The 18,524-nt window shown below is 35.9% G+C and overlaps 1 protein-coding gene across 3 annotated transcripts in view; it reads left to right on the plus strand.

Annotated features, from left to right (window-relative positions):
* Ccdc171 (coiled-coil domain containing 171) overlaps positions 1-18,524 on the plus strand; it is a 378,035-nt gene that overhangs the window by 139,342 nt on the left and 220,169 nt on the right. The gene's annotated exons all lie outside the window — the stretch shown is intronic.

Consider the following 18,524-nt stretch of genomic DNA (forward strand, 5'->3'; position numbering starts at 1 on the left):
TCTATTTAGATGCATTCTTTTTTTTTTTTTAAAGAGAGAGTGAGAGAGGAGAGAGAGAGAGATAGAGAGAGAATTTTTTAATATTTATTTTTTAGTTCTCGGCGGACACAACATCTTTGTTGGTATGTGGTGCTGAGGATCGAACCTGGGCTGTACGCATGCCAGGCGAGCGTGCTACCGCTTGAGCCACATCCCCAGCCCCCTTTAGATGCATTCTTTAAAAAATTTTTGTTGTAAGGATACAGAAAAAATAACAATAGTGTTACCTCTAAGAAGAACAGAAGTCTGAATAGTGAATCCAAATTTTTCTACCAAGAAAAACCTCAAAGGTTTTCTTTTTCTAAAAAGACAGGATTCCCCTGTGATGGTTTTCCTTCAAATTCATTAGGTAAGTAGTCACTTATATGTTACTATTTTATGAAAAAATTTCAAACATATACAAAAGAAAGGAAAAGAGTGTAACAAAATCCCTTATTTTTACCACTCAGATAAAAATTTATGACCAGTTTCATTTATAATCCCACCTATTTCTTCTCTTCAATTATGTTGAAGCATAGTCCAGATATGATTTAACTTCACTTATAAGTATTTAACTTTAGTATTTCTTTAAAAGATGAGTATTTATACTTTAAAACATATCTAGATTACTTTTTAAAAAATGTTTATTTTTTAGTTGTAGTTGGACACAATACCTTTGTTTTATTTATTTATTTATTTTTATGTGGTGCTGAGGATCGAACCCAGGGCCTCGCATGCACTAGGTGAGCTCTCTACTGCTGAGCCACAACCCCAGCTCCTCTAGATTACTTTTAATACCTAATACAATATAAATGCTATCATAATAGTTGTTATGTTATATTATTTAGAAAGTAATGACAAAGAAAAAAGTCTGTACGTGTTCAGTACAGACATATTTATCACTCCTCCAGTATGTTTGATCTGTGTTTCCTTGAATATGTGAATGTGGATCCCATGCATACAGTAGGATGACTATAAGTACAAGATCATTATCATATCTAAAATATAAAAATAGTTTTCAGTATTATAAATTTATAATTCATTTTTTAAAAGTAGCATTCAAAGAAGGTCTAGTTATTATGGTTGGCTAATGGATCTTTTAAGAAGTTTTATTAATTTCTAGGTTTCTCTCCCCTTCTACTTCTTTTTGTTCATTTAAAATTTTATTGTTAAAAATCTGTGTCAGGAGAGAGCGGTTGCTGAGCCCTCCATGGTCTCCCACCCATGCCTCCACAGGACCAGGGAGCTTGTCTGGGTACAGGAAGGATCCCAGAAGAACACAGGGAAATACAGAACATGGCGGCAGACGCGGAAAGATCAAGTCTCTGACCTCTTCAGCTGTGCGGGCATAGGGAGTTGTAAACTGTCTAAATGCTGTTTGCTCAGGATCACTAGGCAATGCTGAGCTGATGTGGATCTGGGGTGGATTGGCTGAATTCAAGCTCCCGTTCACCTGCTTCTCTCAGACAAACTGCTGTGACTCAGCACTAAACGATCCTGCTGAAACAACTGGTCGGCCCTTCTGAACCTACTGAGGTAAATGCCAATTGAGCCTTCATAGGCAGTGGCCACAGGATTGAAACGGGGCTTGGGAGAGCCAGTCAGGACCCACCCATTGCACTGGTCACCCGGCAAAGGGAAATGAACTGTCGCCATTTGCATGGGATACCACCATGGCAGAGAACTGACGTCACCAGAATGCGATGGAGGAGATAACTTCATTAAAACCAGCGGCGACAGGTGTGTAACCCCCTAGCCTTCCCTCTCCACACAGCGGGGAAACCTTAATGGCCCCTCCCAGCTCTCCCGTGAGGGCAATAGCCAGACCGAGGGAATCAGGAGTGGCGTGGGACCCGAGGCGTGGAACTCCCGGCTACCGTTCCCACCAGTGCTGACAACTGAGGTCTCTTGCACCAGCTACCGGGGGCGTGGCTACTGGAGGGAGAAGCAAAATTCACTGAGCGTTCTCAGCCCCAAGCTCTACGAACTTAGGGTTTGAGGGAATGGCAAACAGGAAGAGTGTGCCCAGTTGTTCATGAAAACAGGGCTCCTGGGAGCAACAGACCTGGCGTGTAACCAGTATTGTGGTGAGTGTCACCGGTGAGCGAGGCCTGGCTTAAGGAAAAGTGGGGAAGTGACTAGACACGAGAGAAGACCCTAGGCACTCAGGATTGGAGACCCGCCCAATCTGGGAGGAGGAGCTGCTGCACAGTGATTGGTTCCCGCGTATTGAGAGGAGAAGCTTGGCCTGGTGGGCACAGCTCCACCTACTGAAAGAGAAGTTAATCAAACTCTAAGACTGCATTTATTAATTTTTTAAATTTGTTTTTTTTTAATTTTCATTTTTTTGTTGTTTTTTAAATTTTTAAAAATTTTTAAAAAATTTTTTTTAAAATTTTAATTTTTTAAAAATATTTAAAAAAATTTTTTTCTTTTTTTTCTTTTCTATTTTTTCTTTTGTCTTTTCATTTCTTTTCAATTTTCTTATTCCCCCTTCCTTGAATTCTACCTGCTTACTCTCATTCTCTGTAGTGACTTCTTCCCTTCCCTTCTAATACCTTTCCTCCCAAGCATCAAATAAATTTATAGGAGTAAACAGTAACTCAGCAGTCAAATAGAACAAGAAGTAACATGAGCAACATGAAAAAGCAAGGAAGAAAAGGAGTACAAACAATGCAGGACAGCCTAAATATTTAGGAGGACCTAGAATCATCAGAAAAATGGTCAAATAAAGAACTCAAGGAATACCTTAGACAGATGGAATGGAACCTTAAAGAGGATATGAGACAGCAAATTCAAACAGTGAAAGAACACATTGAAAACGAATTACATAAACAGATAAAAGAAGAAGTTAAGCATCTTTATCAGGAGATAGAGATTATAAAAAAGTCAAACAATAATTCTAGAAATGAAGGAACTATAAACCAAATTAAAAACTCAAATGAGAATATCACAGAGTGGAGCAAGTAGAAGCCAGAATGTCAGATAATGAAGACAAAATATATCATCTTGAAAAGAGTCTAGCCAACTCAGAAAGGCAGGTAAAAAATCAAGAGAAAAACATCCAAGAGATATGGGATAACATAAAAAAACCAAACTTAAGAGTCATTGGGATAGAGGAAGGTATAGAGATTCAAACCAAGGGAATGAGTAACCTGCTGAATGAAATAATTACAGAAAACTTTCCAGAAATAAAAAGGGAAACGGATATACAAATTGTAGATGCATACAGGACACCAAACATACAAAATCACAGTAGACTAACGCCAAGACACATTGTTATGAAGATATCCAATATACAGAACAAAGAGAGAATATTAAAAGCTACAAGTGAAAGGAGGCAGATTATATTCAGGGGTAAACCAATAAGGTTAACAACAGATTTTTCATCACAGATGCTGAAAGCGAGAAGATCCTGGAACAATGTATTTCAAACACTGAAAGACAATGGATGCCAACCAAGAATTCTGTATCCAGCAAAATTAAGCTTCAGGTACAACAATGAAATAAAAATCTTTCATGATAAGCAAAAGTTAAAAGAATTTGCAGCCAGAAAACCAGCATTGCAAAGCATCTTGAGCAAAACACTACACGAGGAAGAAATGGAAAACAGTAACCAAAACCATCAGTGGGAAGTGCCTCAGTAAAGACAGGGGGCAGGGGGAAACCTAATCATGGAGAAACAAACTAAATTAAAAAAAAGATAAATAATCAAACATGGCTGGAAGTACAAAATATATATCAATAGTAACGTTAATGGCTTAAACTCTCCAATAAAGCGACATAGGCTGGTAACATGGATTAAAAAAACAAATCCAACAATATGCTTCCTCCAGGAGACACATCTGATTGGAAAAGACATACACAGGCTGAAGGTGAAAGGTTGGGAAAAATATACCACGCATACGGTCCTCATAAGCAAGCAGGGGTGGCCATCCTCATATCGAATAAAATTGACTTCAAGACAAAGTTAATCAAAAGGGATAAGGAAGGACATTATATACTGTTAAAAGGAACCATTCATCAACAAGACATAACAATTATCAATATTTATGCACCAAATAATGGTGCTTCGATGTTCATAAAACAAATTCCCCTCAAGTTCAAGAATCAAATAGACCACAACACAATAATAATGGGTGACTTCAACATACCTCTCTCACCATTGGAAAGATCCTCCAAACAAATGTTGAATAAAGAAACTATAGAACTCAATATCACAATCAATAACCTACACTTAACTGACATATATAGAATATATCAACCATCATCAAGTGGATATACTTTTTTCTCAGCAGCACATGGATCCTTCTCAAAAATAGACCATATATTATGCCACAGGGCAACCCTCAGTAAATATAAAGGGGTGGAGATAATACCATGCTTTTTATCTGATCATAATGGAATGAAACTGGAAATCAATGATAAAAGAAGGAAGGAAAAATCCTACATCACATGGAAAATGAACAATATGTTACTGAATGATCAATGGGTTACAGAAGACATAAAGGAGGAAATAAAAAAATTCTTAGAGATAAATGAAAATACAGACACAACATATCGGAATCTATGGGACACAATGAAAGCAGTTTCAAGAGGGAAATTCATCGCCTGGAGGTCATTCCTCAAAAAAAGAAAAAACCAACAAATAAATGAGCTCACACTTCATCTCAAAGCCCTAGAAAAGGAAGAGAAAACAACAGCAAATGTAGCAGAAGGCAAGAAATAATTAAAATCAGAGTGGAAATCAACGAAATTGAAACAAAAGAAATTATTGAAAAAATTAACAAAACTAAAAGTTGGTTCTTCAAAAAAATAAATAAGATCGGCAGACCCTTAGCCATGCTAACGAAGAGAAGAAGAGAGAGAACTCAAATTACTAACATACGGGATGAAAAAGGCAATATCACAACAGATGCTACAGAAATACAGAAGACAATTAGAAATTATTTTGAAAACCTATATTTCAATAAAATAGAAGATAGTGAAGACATCAATAAATTTCTTATGTCATATGATTTGCCCAGACTGAGTCAGGAGGATACACACAATTTGAATAGACCAATATCAATGTATGAAATAGAAGAAGCAATCAAAAGACTACCAACCAAGAAAATCCCAGGACCGGTTCGGTATACAGCGGAGTTTTACAAAACCTTTAAAGAAGAATTAATACCAATACTTTTCAAGTTATTTCAGGAAATAGAAAAAGAGGGAGCTCTGCCAAATTCATTCTATGAGGCCACCATCACCCTGATTTTGAAACCAGATAAAGACACCTCAAAGAAAGAAAACTACAGACCAATATCTCTGATGAACCTAGATGCAAAAATCCTTAATAAAATTCTGGTGAATTGGATACAAAAACACATCAAAAAAAAATTGTGCACCTTGATCAAGTAGGATTCATCCCTGGCATGCAAGGATGGTTCAATATACAGAAATCAATAAATGTTATTCACCACATCAATAGACTTAAAATAAGAACCATATGATCATCTCGATAGACGCAGAAAAAGCATTCGACAAAGTACAGCATCCCTTTGTGTTCAAAACATTAGAAAAACTAGGGATAACAGGAACTTACCTCAACATTGTAAAAGCTATCTATGCTAAGCCTCAGGCTAGCATGATTCTGAATGGAGAAAAATTGAAAGCATTCCCTGTAAAATCTGGAACAAGACAGGGATGCCTTCTATCACCACTTCTATTCAATATAGTTCAATATAGTTCTCGAAACACTGGCCAGAGCAATTAGACAGATAAAAATAAAAATAGGAAAAAAGAACTTAAATTATCACTATTTGCGGACAACATGATTCTATCCCTAGAAGACCCAAAAGGATCTACAAAAAAACTACTAGAACTAATAAATGAATTCAGCAAAGTGGCAGGATATAAAATCAACACGCATGAATCAAAGGCATTTCTGTATATCAGTGACAAAACTTCTGAAATGGAAATGAGGAAAAACACTCCATTCACAATATCCTCAAAAAAAATAAAATACTTGGGAATCAACCTAACAAAAGAGGTGAAAGATTTATACAATGAAACTACAGAACCCTAAAGAGAGAAGTAGAAGAAGATCTTAGCAGATGGAAAAATATACCCTGTTCATGGATAGGCAGAACTAACATCATCAAAATTGTGATATTACCAAAAGTTCTCTATATTTCTATTAATGCAATGCCAATCAAAATCCCAATGGCATTTCTTGTAGAAATAGATAAAGCAATCATGAAATTCATATGGAAATATAAAAGACCCAGAATAGCAAAAGCAATTCTAAGCAGGAAGTGTGAATCAGGCGGTATAGCAATACCAGATTTCAAACTATATTACAGAGCAATAGTGACAAAAACAGCATGGTACTGGTACCAAAACAGGCGGGTGGACCAAAGGTACAGAATAGAGGACACAGAGACTAATCCACAAAGTTAAACTATCTTATATTTGATAAAGGGGCTAAAAGCATGCAATGGAGTAAGGATAGCATCTTCAACAAATGGTGTTGGGAAAACTGGAAATTCATATGCAACAAAATGAAATTGAATCCCCTCCTCTAGTCATGCACAAAAGTTAACTCAAAATGGATCAAGGAGCTTGATATCAAATCAGAGACTCTGCGTCTGATAGAAGAAAAAGTTGGCTCCGATCTACATATTGTGGGGTCAGGCTCCAAATTCCTTAATAGGACACCCATAGCACAAGAGTTAATAATAAGAATCAACAAATGGGACTTACTTAAACTAAAAAGTTTTTTCTCAGCAAGAGAAACAATAAGAGAGGTAAATAGGGAGCCTACATCATGGGAACAAATTTTTACTCCTCACACTTCAGATAGAGCCCTAATATCCAGAGTATACAAAGAACTCAAAAAATTAGACAATAAGACAACAAATAACCCAATCAACAAATGGGCCAAGGACCTGAACAGACACTTCTCAGAGGAGGACATACAATCAATCAAGAAGTACATGAAAAAATGCTCACCATCTCTAGCAGTCAGAGAAATGCAAATCAAAACCACCCTAAGATACCATCTCAATCCAGTAAGATTGGCAGCCATTCTGAAGTCATACAACAACAAGTGCTGGCGAGGATGTGGGGAAAAGGGTACTCTTGTACATTGCTGGTGGGACTGCAAATTGGTGCGGCCAATTTGGAAAGCAGTATGGAGATTCCTGGGAAAGCTGGGAATGGAACCACCGTTTGACCCAGCTATTGCCCTTCTTGGACTATTCCCTGAAGACCTTAAAAGAGCATACCACAGGGATACTGCCACATTGATGTTCATAGCAGAACAATTCACAATAGCTAGACTGTGGAACCAACCCAGATGCCCTTCAATAGATGAATGGATAAAAAAATGTGGTATTTATACACTATGGAGTATTATGCAGCACTAAAAAATGACAAAATCATGGAATTTGCAGGGAAATGGATGGCACTAGAGCAGATTATGCTAAGTGAAGCTAGTCAATTCCTAAAAAACAAATGCCAAATGTCTTCTTTGATATAATGAGAGGAACTAAGAACAGAGCAGGGAGGAAGAGCATGAGGAAAAGATTAACATTAAACAGAGACATGAGGTGGAGGGAAAGGGAGAGAAAAGGGAAATTGCATGGAAATGGAAGGAGACCCTCATTGTTATACAAAATTACATATAAGAGGTTGTGAGGGGAATGGGAAAATAAACAAGGAGAGAAATGAATTACAGTAGATGGGGTAGAGAGAGAAGATGAGAGGGGAGGGGAGGGGAATAGTTGAGGATAGGAAAGGTAGCAGAATATAACAGTCACTAATATGGCATTATGTAAAAATGTGGATGTGTAACCGATGTGATTCTACAATCTGTATTTGGGGTAAAAATGGGAGTTCATAACCCACTTGAATCTAATGCATGAAATATGATATGTCAAGAGCTTTGTAATGTTTTGAACAACCAATAAAAAAAACATAAAAAAAATCTGTCATTTATTCTAGGAGTTTCATAGTCTTTTTTCTCTCTGTTCTCATCCCACAGATTTTCTGTAAGTTGGTAATTGAATTTGTAGTAATGGAATTGCTCTTTATCTTTGCTGTTATACTAGGCACTAGCCATAGGTCACTATTGAGTGCTTTAAATATAGCTATTGTGACTAAGGAATAGAATATTTAATTTTAATTAATTTAAATAGGAATTTAAATGATCACAGTTAAATCAATCGAAATAATTTCATTTGACACTTGGCTACTATATTAAATATTACAAAACTAGAGACTTGGTTAAGACTTGGCCTCTGATTTTCCTTTAAAATTCATTTCTTAAGTTCTCTTTATATTCTTTGTCTTACATGCTTCTTTTTGAGTCTTTTTTTTTCTTTACAGTACTGGGGATTAAACCTAGGAGTAAACTACCACTGAGCCAAATCCTGAATTCTTTTTTACTTTTTTTATTTTGAGACAGAATCTTACTGAGTTGTCCAGGCTGATCTGAAACTCTGGATTCTCCTGCCTCAGTCTTTTGAGTTTACAGGTGTATGCCACCATGCTGGGCTGCATATCTTTGACTTATGTCAATTTGGATTTTCAATTAAAGTCTCTTAATGCCATCATACTTATTATGATAATTACATTTCTGCCTTTATTAGGTGGCTTATCTTTCTCTTTAGGAAAACCTATAGAAATTTTTTGTTTTAGTCATAGAATGCTAAGAATTATATAGTATAGAAAGTAAGTTAAGATTAAGTGTAGGAACATGTAAAGCTAGAATTTAGGGAATTAGAATTACTGTGAGTAATATCAGTTAAGAATCTTATTATAAGAATTAGACCTTATACACTTTTGAGAGGATCTGAGGAAGTGAGGTCTAGAAAATGAAGTTGGAGTTTTAGAGAAAAATGGCTAACCAGCCATATTTAAATATTGGAGTGATTAGAGTTAAAGCTAAAGCAAATCTAGGAATTAAGTCTTGTTGTTAGAACTGCTGAAAAAAAATTATGGGAGGCTTTTTTCTTGGCCTGAGGTCACCGTTCATGAACAGGGCTATGGGAAGAAAGGTATATCTAGATCTCACCAAATGAAGATAGCTGGAACCTACTGGGCTCTTCACTTTTGCCTCTTAGTGAGGATTGAGTGAAGATGAGCTGGAATTCATCAGTATTTCTGTATTTATCTTTTATTGCATGTAATTACAATAACTTTTAGAGGGTTATGGCTTCTACTTTACTTTTTAAAAATCTTCTCCCAACTTTTGTTTTGGCCAACTGTGACTTAGAATCATACAACTATATAGAGAGGAGAATTCTGTGAAACAGTTCCACTTTAGTGAGGTTCATGCAGTGCCATTGTAGTCTACTTTTTATTGACTTGGCATCCATATATATTTAAAACCATATTTCACTTCCAAATAGGGGCAATAGCAAAATTATGCTCTGATTCACATGAAATAGCTTTCTCTCTGTCTAATGTATTGTCTTATGTGATTATGGAGGTTGAAAAGTCCAAGATCTCCACTTCGCAAGGTGGAGACCTAGGAGGGCAGATTGTATAGTTCCAGTTTGAGGCTGAAGGTTTAAGAACTAGGAGAACTGCCAGTGTAAGCTCTGGTCTGAGTCTGAAGGCAGGAGAAGACTTATGTTTCAGAAGATAGGCAGAGAGAAAGAATTTTTGCTTATGTAGACTTTATTCTATTCAGATGTTCAGCAGATTAGATGAGGCTCAGTCACATTGTGGAAGGCAGTCTACTGTCTTCCAGTTCAGGTGTTAATTTCATTCAGAAATGCCTGCAGAGACACACCCAGAAACAACATTTAACCAAATATTTGGGTACCCATATCCCAGTCAAGTTGACATAATATTAGTTATCACATCCTCCTCCCAACTCTGGACTCCCCCTTCCTGCCTTTTTTTTTTGTTTTAAAAATATTTATTTATTTAGTTTTCGGCGGACACAACATCTTCATTTGTATGTAGTGCTGAGGATGGAACCCAGCGCTGTGCACGCGCCAGGCCAGCGCGTTACCACTTGAGCCACCTCCCTAGCCCCCTGCTTTGTTTTTATAGAGTTGACAACTTTAGTGTGTCATGTAAGTGGGATCATACAGTATCTGTCTTTTTGTGATAGGCTTATTTTACTTAGAATAATGTCTTCAAGTTTCAACCATATTGTAGTATGTGACAGGAATTTCTTATATTTTAATTATGAATAATATTCTATTGTTTGTATTTGCTATATTTTGTTTATCCATTCACCTAGTGATGACCTTTGGGTTGCTTGCAACTCTTGGCTGTTGTGAATAGTGCTGATATGGGTCAGACATGGTGGTACATTGCCTGTAATCCCAGTGGCTTGGGAAGCTGAGGCAAGAGGATTGCAAGTTCAAAGCCAGCCTCAGCAAAAGTGAGAAGCTAAAAAACTCAGTGAGACCCTGTCTCTAAATAAAATATAAAATAGGGATGGGGATGTGGCTTAGTAATTGAGTGCCCCTGAGTTCAATTCCGGGTACCAAAAAAAAAAAAATAGTGCCAATACAACCATGGATGTACAAATATTACCCCAGTTCTGTTGGATATATACTCAAATGTGAGATTGCCATTACATTCTATCACATATGAGTGTATTAATAGACTCCCTGTGGAATGTCCTGCATTCTAGAATTACTCATTCTTACTACAAATTTCCCCTCGATGATGAGGACCAATATCTCAGATGCAGAAAAATCTTCTTTGCTCTTTGATTTCTGTTATGAGATGCTTCATCATGACTAGGTAGCACTCTCATCCTTCATATTTTTTTGGCAATTTATTTAAAAATTTCTTTTGCAGTGTGAAAAGTTACATTTATTAGCACACTCTGCATGAAGATATTTTTGAAGCATTTTCATGGATATGAAAATATTCAATTTTTGTACTCTTGTTTTCGTAAGTTAGTATTGTGCATTACTTTCCATTGTTCCCAAATGCAAGTTGTAAATCTACCCAGAAAATCTCACTGATAGGGGATTTCACTCATTTTTCATCTTCATGGAATCATGGTGGAAGCCAACAGAGCCCATAGTTTCTGGTAGGGGAAACAGACATTTCACTAGTGGACCTTTAGGGGTAATAGGGAGATGAGTTTATTTCCAACATTTGATTCCAGGACCTTTGAACCCTTGTTATGGCAGTACCCATTCTGTAGAATAAGTTCCCTTATTAGAAGTATTGCTATTTGGAATACATGATGGTGAATAAGGTATTTTTAAAAATTCATAGATAGTGATTTCATCAGAAAATTGTGATCAGGGAAGGAAAATTTATATCCAAGGTTCATAATGAGAAGAAAGTTTATTCAGTCCTTGATGGATAAAATACTCTATATGTATCTGTTAAGTTTAAATTATTAATTGTATTGTTCTATAGCTTTGTTCTTTAGTTTTTGTTTGGAGGATCTATTGAGTGGTGAGAGAGGTGTATTAAAATCACCCAGTATTATTGTGCTGTGATCTTTTTGATTCTTGAAATTGAGAAGGTTTGTTTGATGTATGTAGATACTCCATTGTGTGTGGCATAAGTACTTATGATTGTTATGTCTTGTTGATTTATAATTCCCTTAAGCAGTATGAAATGTCCTTCTTTGACTCTTAAGACTAACTTTGGTTCGAAGTCTATTTTATCTGATATGAGGATAGAAACCACTGCTTGTTTATGAGATCCATGTGAATGATATGTTTTTTTTTCACATTGTTTTATCTTTGTCTATGGACATCCTTGCCTATGAGGTAAGTCTCTTGGGGACAGTATATTGTTTGGTCTTGTTACTTAATCTAGTCTGCTAGTCTATGTTGTTTGATGAGTTTAGGCCATTTACATTCAATGTTATTGTTGAGATATGATTTTTTATTCCCTGTCATTTTGATTTATTTCTCGCTTTTAATTTGAATTATTTTCTCCTTAGATTGACTATTTTTCTAGTGTAGTTCCTCTGTTTTCTGGTTTTCACTTTTATTTTTTATATCTTCATGAAATATTTTGCTGAGAATGTTCTGTAGTACAGGCTTTCTAATTGTGAATTCTTTTACCTTTTGTTTATCATGGAAGGTTTTTATTTCATCATCAAATCCGAGTCCTCATTTTTCTGGGTATAGTATTATTTGCTGGCATCCATTTTCTTGCAGAGCTTGGTATATGTTATTCTTTGAACTCCTAGCTTTGAGGGACTGGGATGAGAAATCAGCTGAGATTTGAATTGGTTTCCCTCTATAATTAATGTGTCCTTTCTCTGACAGTCTTTAAAATTCTGTCTATTCTGTATGTTGGGCATTTTCATATTAATATGCCTTAGTCTGGGTCTGTTGTAATTTTGTATATTTGGGGTTCTGAAGTCTCTTGTCCTTGATTTTCTGTATCATTTTTCAGGTTTGGGAAATTTCTTGATATCATTTCATTGAAAAGATTGTGCATTCTATTGATTTGTATCTCTGTGCCTTTCTTTATCTCAATAAATCTTAAATTTGGCCTTTTCATGTTATCCCATATTTATTGGAAATTCTGTTCATAGTTTCTTAACATGTTTTAACCATGTTTAACTTTGCTTTCAAGATTATATATTTTCTCTTCAATGACTGAGTGACTAAGTGATCTAGTCTGTTTGTTAATGCTTTCAATTGAATTTTTAATCTAGATTGTCGATTCCTTCAATTTTGATAGTTTTGCTTGATTTCAATCACTGGCTTCAAAAATATTAAAAATGAAGAAAAAACCCCAAACAAATATGTGTATGGGTAAATGTTTATGAACCATTAAGATCACCATTTAAATGGAGAAAAGAAAAAGAAAACTAAAAAAAAAAAATAAAAAATGGAGAGAGAGAGAGATATTTCAGTGAAAAGTTGAAGTATTGTTCTGTTGGAGTTTAAAAGATTCTCAGCTCATCTTCTCATTGGTGTTGGTAGGGTTGTCTGGAGTGTGATGCTCCACTCTCCAGCCTGCTGGAGTGAAAGAGTTAATCCCAAAGGTGGAATTCTTGAAGTGGGGTTTAGGCTTAAATGGGCTGAGAGTGTTAGGGTAATGGAATTTTTGTCACATAAAAAGGCACATCCCAAGTGAGGATGAATGTCTCCCCTAACATAAGTCAGGAGAATAAAGTGGACTTAGTATATTCTGTAGCTTTTTTCATTAGCTGCAACCATTAAATGGATGAGTAAAGAAAGTAAAAAGTAAAGTAGGAGTATTCATTAGGTAATACTAAATAATTGAAGCAAAATATACATTCATGCAGAATAGGTGTGTGGAATACTTGAACTCTACACATAGATTAGCTCTTCCCACTTCAGATTGTGTATTTTGGTTAACTATCTTTTATGTTTATTTTAAGCCATTAGTTAAATGTTTATTAACTAATCAGTGTTATAATAATGATAATTGACATTGCTGGCATGCTATTTTGCACCAAGTGCTATGTTTAAGCATTTTATATGTTAATGTAGTCTTTAAAACAACCCTATGAAGTAGAATTTATTATTATTACCATTTTACAGAAGAGAAAAAGGAGGCTTAGACCATATCTTAATGTGTTTTGTGTTACTATAACAGAATACTCGAGACTGGGTAATTTATAAGTAACAGGAATTTGTTGCCTCACAGTTCTGGAGCCTGGTAATTTCAGTATCAAAGATAGTAGCATCTTGGGCTAGGGATGTGGCTCAAGCGGTAGCGTGTTCGCCTGGCATGTGTGTGGCCCGGGTTCGATCCTCAGCACCACATACAAAGATGTTGTGTCCACCGAAAAACTGAAAAATAAATATTTTTAAAAAATTAATTAAAAAATAAAGATAATAGCATCTGGTGAGAGCCTTCTTGCTGCATCATCACCTAATGGAAGGCACACAATCAAGAAAGGGCAAAAGGAAGCTAAACTCTTCCTTTTGTAACAGCCTATGAGGGTGAAGACTTCATGGCCTAATCATTTCTCAGAGGAACCATAATACTGTCATAAGACAATTAAATTTCAACATGAATTTTGGAGGAAACAGACATCAAGCCATAGTAGTCCACTTAAATAACTTGTTGAAGATGATATAGCTGATAAGTAGCTGTGTTAGGGCTTGACCTCCAGCTGTCTGATTCCAAAGCCCATGGATTTTACTGTATCTCACATATGTCTATATTTTATCTTTTGACTGAATTAAAAATATCTAGAGAGAGAGAGAGAGAGAAAAAAAATCTCAGTGAAAAATTAAAGTACTGTTTCTGCTGGAGTTGAAAAGATTCTTAGCTTATCTTCTCAGTGAAGTTGGTGGGGTTATCTGGAGTGTGATGCTCTACCCTCCAGCTTGTTGGAGTGAAAGAGTTAATCCCATAGGTGGAATTCTTGGAGGTGGGGTTTAGGCTTAGGTGGGCTCCAGGCTCTTTCCTGAATTCGAATTGGTCTAGATATTTTTAAATCAGCACACCTCCAGGGTCCAGCAATTACTGGTCCAGGCTGGAAGACTGTACCCCAGGGATCTCCCCTGGGTTCCATTCATGTGGTGGAGGAGCCAATTTCTGTGCAAGGATATTGTGTAGTACGCCTTTCAGTTTAGTTGGGCAGTGTCTTTGGTTAGTAAAGTCTTTGTACCCAGATACTCCTCAGGCTTCCCAAAAATGTGGGTTCCCTTAATTCCTTTGTTCCTCCACTTTGCTTGTGGAGGGTATGCTCTGCTTAGTACCTGTGAATGCACTAGAGACAGTGGTGCTGGTGATTTCTTCCTTATATTATTATATCCAACCTCCTTATCTAGTTCCTTATCTGCTTTAAAAGTGTCCAGTTTAAATTCTAGCAAAGTCCCCCTTTATTTTTCTTTGTTCACTCACCTTGCTGAAAAGCTGCCTGTCCGATTTCTTGTTTTCATGCTATGGAGCAGCCAGGAAAGTGACCACTATTCCACCATTGAAGTCCTATCAAATTTTATTTATTTATTTTTTTAAATTTTGAGAAAGGCTCTCACTAAATTGCTGAGGCTGGCTTTGAATTTGCAATCTTTCTGCCTCAGCTTGCCAAGCTTCTGGGATTACAGGCATGTGCCACCATGCCTGGCTCCACTTGATTTTTTAAACTTAGTTTTCCTTTATATTCCTCATACCAGTGTCCAAAATGGGCATTGTGCAAGTTTCTGCTTTTGTGTTTTCTAATGATGCCTTTTAAACTGGGGAAATAACTATGAGGTGGGTTCAGGGACCTACTCGACTTCCTGGAAAGAGACCTTATCCAAAATTGAGTTAAGTTGATCTCCCTGACTTTTGAACCACAATAGCATCTTAGATCTTCCTGAATTAGTGCCTTAGACACATTCTTGTATTCGTGAGATGAGGTGCCCCTGGGAAGTATAGTTAGTTCCCCCTTGCATATTGTCACCCTAGCAAATGGTTGCTTGTTTCCTTGAGGAAGACTAGGAGGATGATTTACATTTTTTAACAGTATGTCAGGGTTCCTAAAGGGACCTGTTTTCTTTATTCAAGGGGATCTGGGCCTGTGAACTAGCTCAAATCTGAGAAGTGGTAGAGGGCCAGTACTCTGTTTTTGTCCAACTTTTGGTAATTAGATCTAGAGAGTTTCTACTTATACAAATAAAATAAGACTTAAGTAAACATTAGTTCAAGGAATATGATGATCAGCTAACTATGATAAGATGACATTATGATCATCAGTTAAATAGCTGATGCTAGTGATCTCCATGGGTCAAGTCTTTTTGTTTATTGCTTTGACTCCAATATCCATTATGGATACTTGTATCTGAAGATTAATAGTTACCACTTGAGCTCTGTCCTCCAAGATTCAATCACTCCTATTGAATTCAGGGAATTCATTTGATTTCATCATTTCCTACTGTTATTCTTGGCTTTTTTTTTGTATGATTAGGGAATGAACATGGTGCTTCATCACTCACTGAGTCACACCTGTAGCAATATTTATTTATTTATTTTAGTACCAGGGATTGAACTTGAGGGCACTCAATCACTGAGCCACATCCCCAGCCCTATTTTGTATTTTATTTAGAGATAGGGTCTCACTGAGTTGCTTAGCACCTCACTTTTGCTGAGGCTGGCTTTGAACTTGTAGTCCTCCTTCCTCAGCCTCCTGAGGTGTTGAGATTACAGGTATGTGCCACAGTGCCCAGTCCTTTTTATTTTTTGAGACAGGGTCTTGCTAAATTGCTTAGGGCTTTGCTAAATTGCTGAAGCTGGCCTTGAACTTGTGATCCTCTTGCCTCAGCCTCCTGAGTCCCTGGGATTATAGGCATGCACCACCATGACCAATTTATTCTTGTCTTAAAAGCCATACAGAGTTTATGAAGCCACACAGTATCCGGGAAGGGTTTGGCTCTCTTCGCCAGCATGTTTCTCAAGGCTTGATAAAGGAAATGTTTTCTGGAGTCTCCAAGGGACATAGAGAATAGATGAGTAGAACTTACATAATAAATACTTTCCATATGTTAGCAAAGTTATGAGCCATTTTCCTTAAATACTGCAGAATGAGCACCAGTATTTGCAAGATAATGAAGATGTTTAAGACCTCAGTGATTAAGATGAGTTAATATGCAGAATGTAGTCTGAGCTTAAAAAGTATAACTGCCAGCAAAAGTATGTTTATGTTTTAGTGCTTTTAGAATAAGAAGGAATTTTTTAATCAATGCATTATGTAGTGAATGTTTATTTTTTATTGGGTGAAAATAAAATCCATTTGAATGATGTTTTTTATTTTCTACTACACAATCAAAAATCGGCATCAAAGAACAGGAACCCCCTCCTGCATGTTCTCTTCAGTTATCTTTTAAAAGAAGCTCGGTCTTTGTCTTAAATTTTGTTATTTCTTAATTCTCCCCTTTGGGAGTCTTGCAGGAGACAGATAAGAGAATGAAAAGGTAGATGAGATAGGTTTATCTCATTCATTCCTACTTACTGCTTTTACTGTGAAACTATAGTTTAGTGAGGTAATCATAGCAGCTTGAGTTATATCATGTGAATGTACGAATATGTACAAAGCATCCCACTATTATGTATAATTCTTATGTACCAATAAAAAGTTAGAAAGAAAAACCAGTTGTTTATGTGAGTCGTGTAAAAATGTTTACTTTTTGAGATTGTCTAAAAGGAAACATTTAAATAGAGGGTTTTGGAACCTTTTCTTCCCTGTCCCTTCTTTTCGGCTACTAATTTAAGGAAAAATTTGCTAAAGTTTAGCCAGAGTTGAAACCTACTTACAAATGAGGAAGAGAAATTGAAGTTGAAGTAGGGAGTGATTTTGTGAAAGTATAAGTAGGCACCTGTGTTCAGAGACAGTGCGTAGGGAGAGGGAAAGAGAAAAACAAAATATTTGGAGTTGCTATTATTGAAATATTAAGTGCTCCTGATATATCTATCCTTCACTTGGTATTTGACCTTTGAAAAGCCAGTGATGGCCACTGTTTAAATCTTTTTTTAGTGTTCTTTGTGTATGAGTTTTTAAACCTCCCTCTGATAGAATAGTTTTAATAGTCCAATGTGTTTTGGGCCATAGTGTAGAGATTACAATTTTATTAGGTTAAACCAAATCAGTCAATAAGTTTATTTTATTTATAGACATTTATTTTATTTGTAAGCATTTTGCCATGTGAAGGTACCAGTAAGTACTTTTTTTTTATTATAGATATGGTGGGACATAAAGCATACTTTTTACCTCAACTAAACATTATTTATAGATATTTTTAGGCAAGGATATTTTATGTAGACTATAAAAATGTGCATAGGTCAGTAAGGACAGGGCACTTTGTCCCTTTACTCCTGAACACTGAAGGTGATTGCATTCTTCTGAATTTCTGGGAGGAAGTTTTCTTCTTTATTGTAAAAACTAATAGATTTCCTAAGTGTCCTTGAATAATTTATTCATGGGCCGCTTTGTATAGTGGCAAAAGAAAAGAATTTTATATTGCGTATCTTATGCAAGAGAATAATTTAAAAAAATTTATTTGGTAAGACCTCTAATGAAATTTTTAGTGAGTTGTCTTTCCAATTCATAGTCATAGCCATTATCATGGCTCAAACTGCATATTTTTTTCATAGCTGGAATAAATGTTGTTTTCATATTACTTTTAGTTTTTAAGTTAAATATTATTCTTCTGTTTAAGAATATCTCATATGTATCCATACATAAGATAGTATTTAAATATACTTCGATAAATGTCATAAATTTATTGGTCCTTTCCCTGAGATTAAAACACTAAATATTACCAATACTATGAGATGAATCAAGTAGTCTGTTGTTAACTGAGCATTTTTTCCCCTTTCCTGTTTTCTTTCCTTCATTACTGCCTTCTCTTATCTTTTACCAGTTCCAGTCTTTTAATGCTTAAAAAAAGATGAATGATCTTATGAAGTGATTTACTATCTCTCCCTCTTATTAAATTGTAAATTGTATATAGACAGAACTACACTGACTTTGCTCACCTCTGTATGCCTAATGCCCAAGATTAGTAAACAGCAAGAATTCAGTAAATTAGTTGAATGAATGAATCCTAAAACAT

This window comes from Ictidomys tridecemlineatus, chromosome 4, assembly GCF_052094955.1.
Source record: "Ictidomys tridecemlineatus isolate mIctTri1 chromosome 4, mIctTri1.hap1, whole genome shotgun sequence".
In the NCBI taxonomy this organism is placed as follows: Eukaryota; Metazoa; Chordata; class Mammalia; order Rodentia; family Sciuridae; genus Ictidomys; species Ictidomys tridecemlineatus.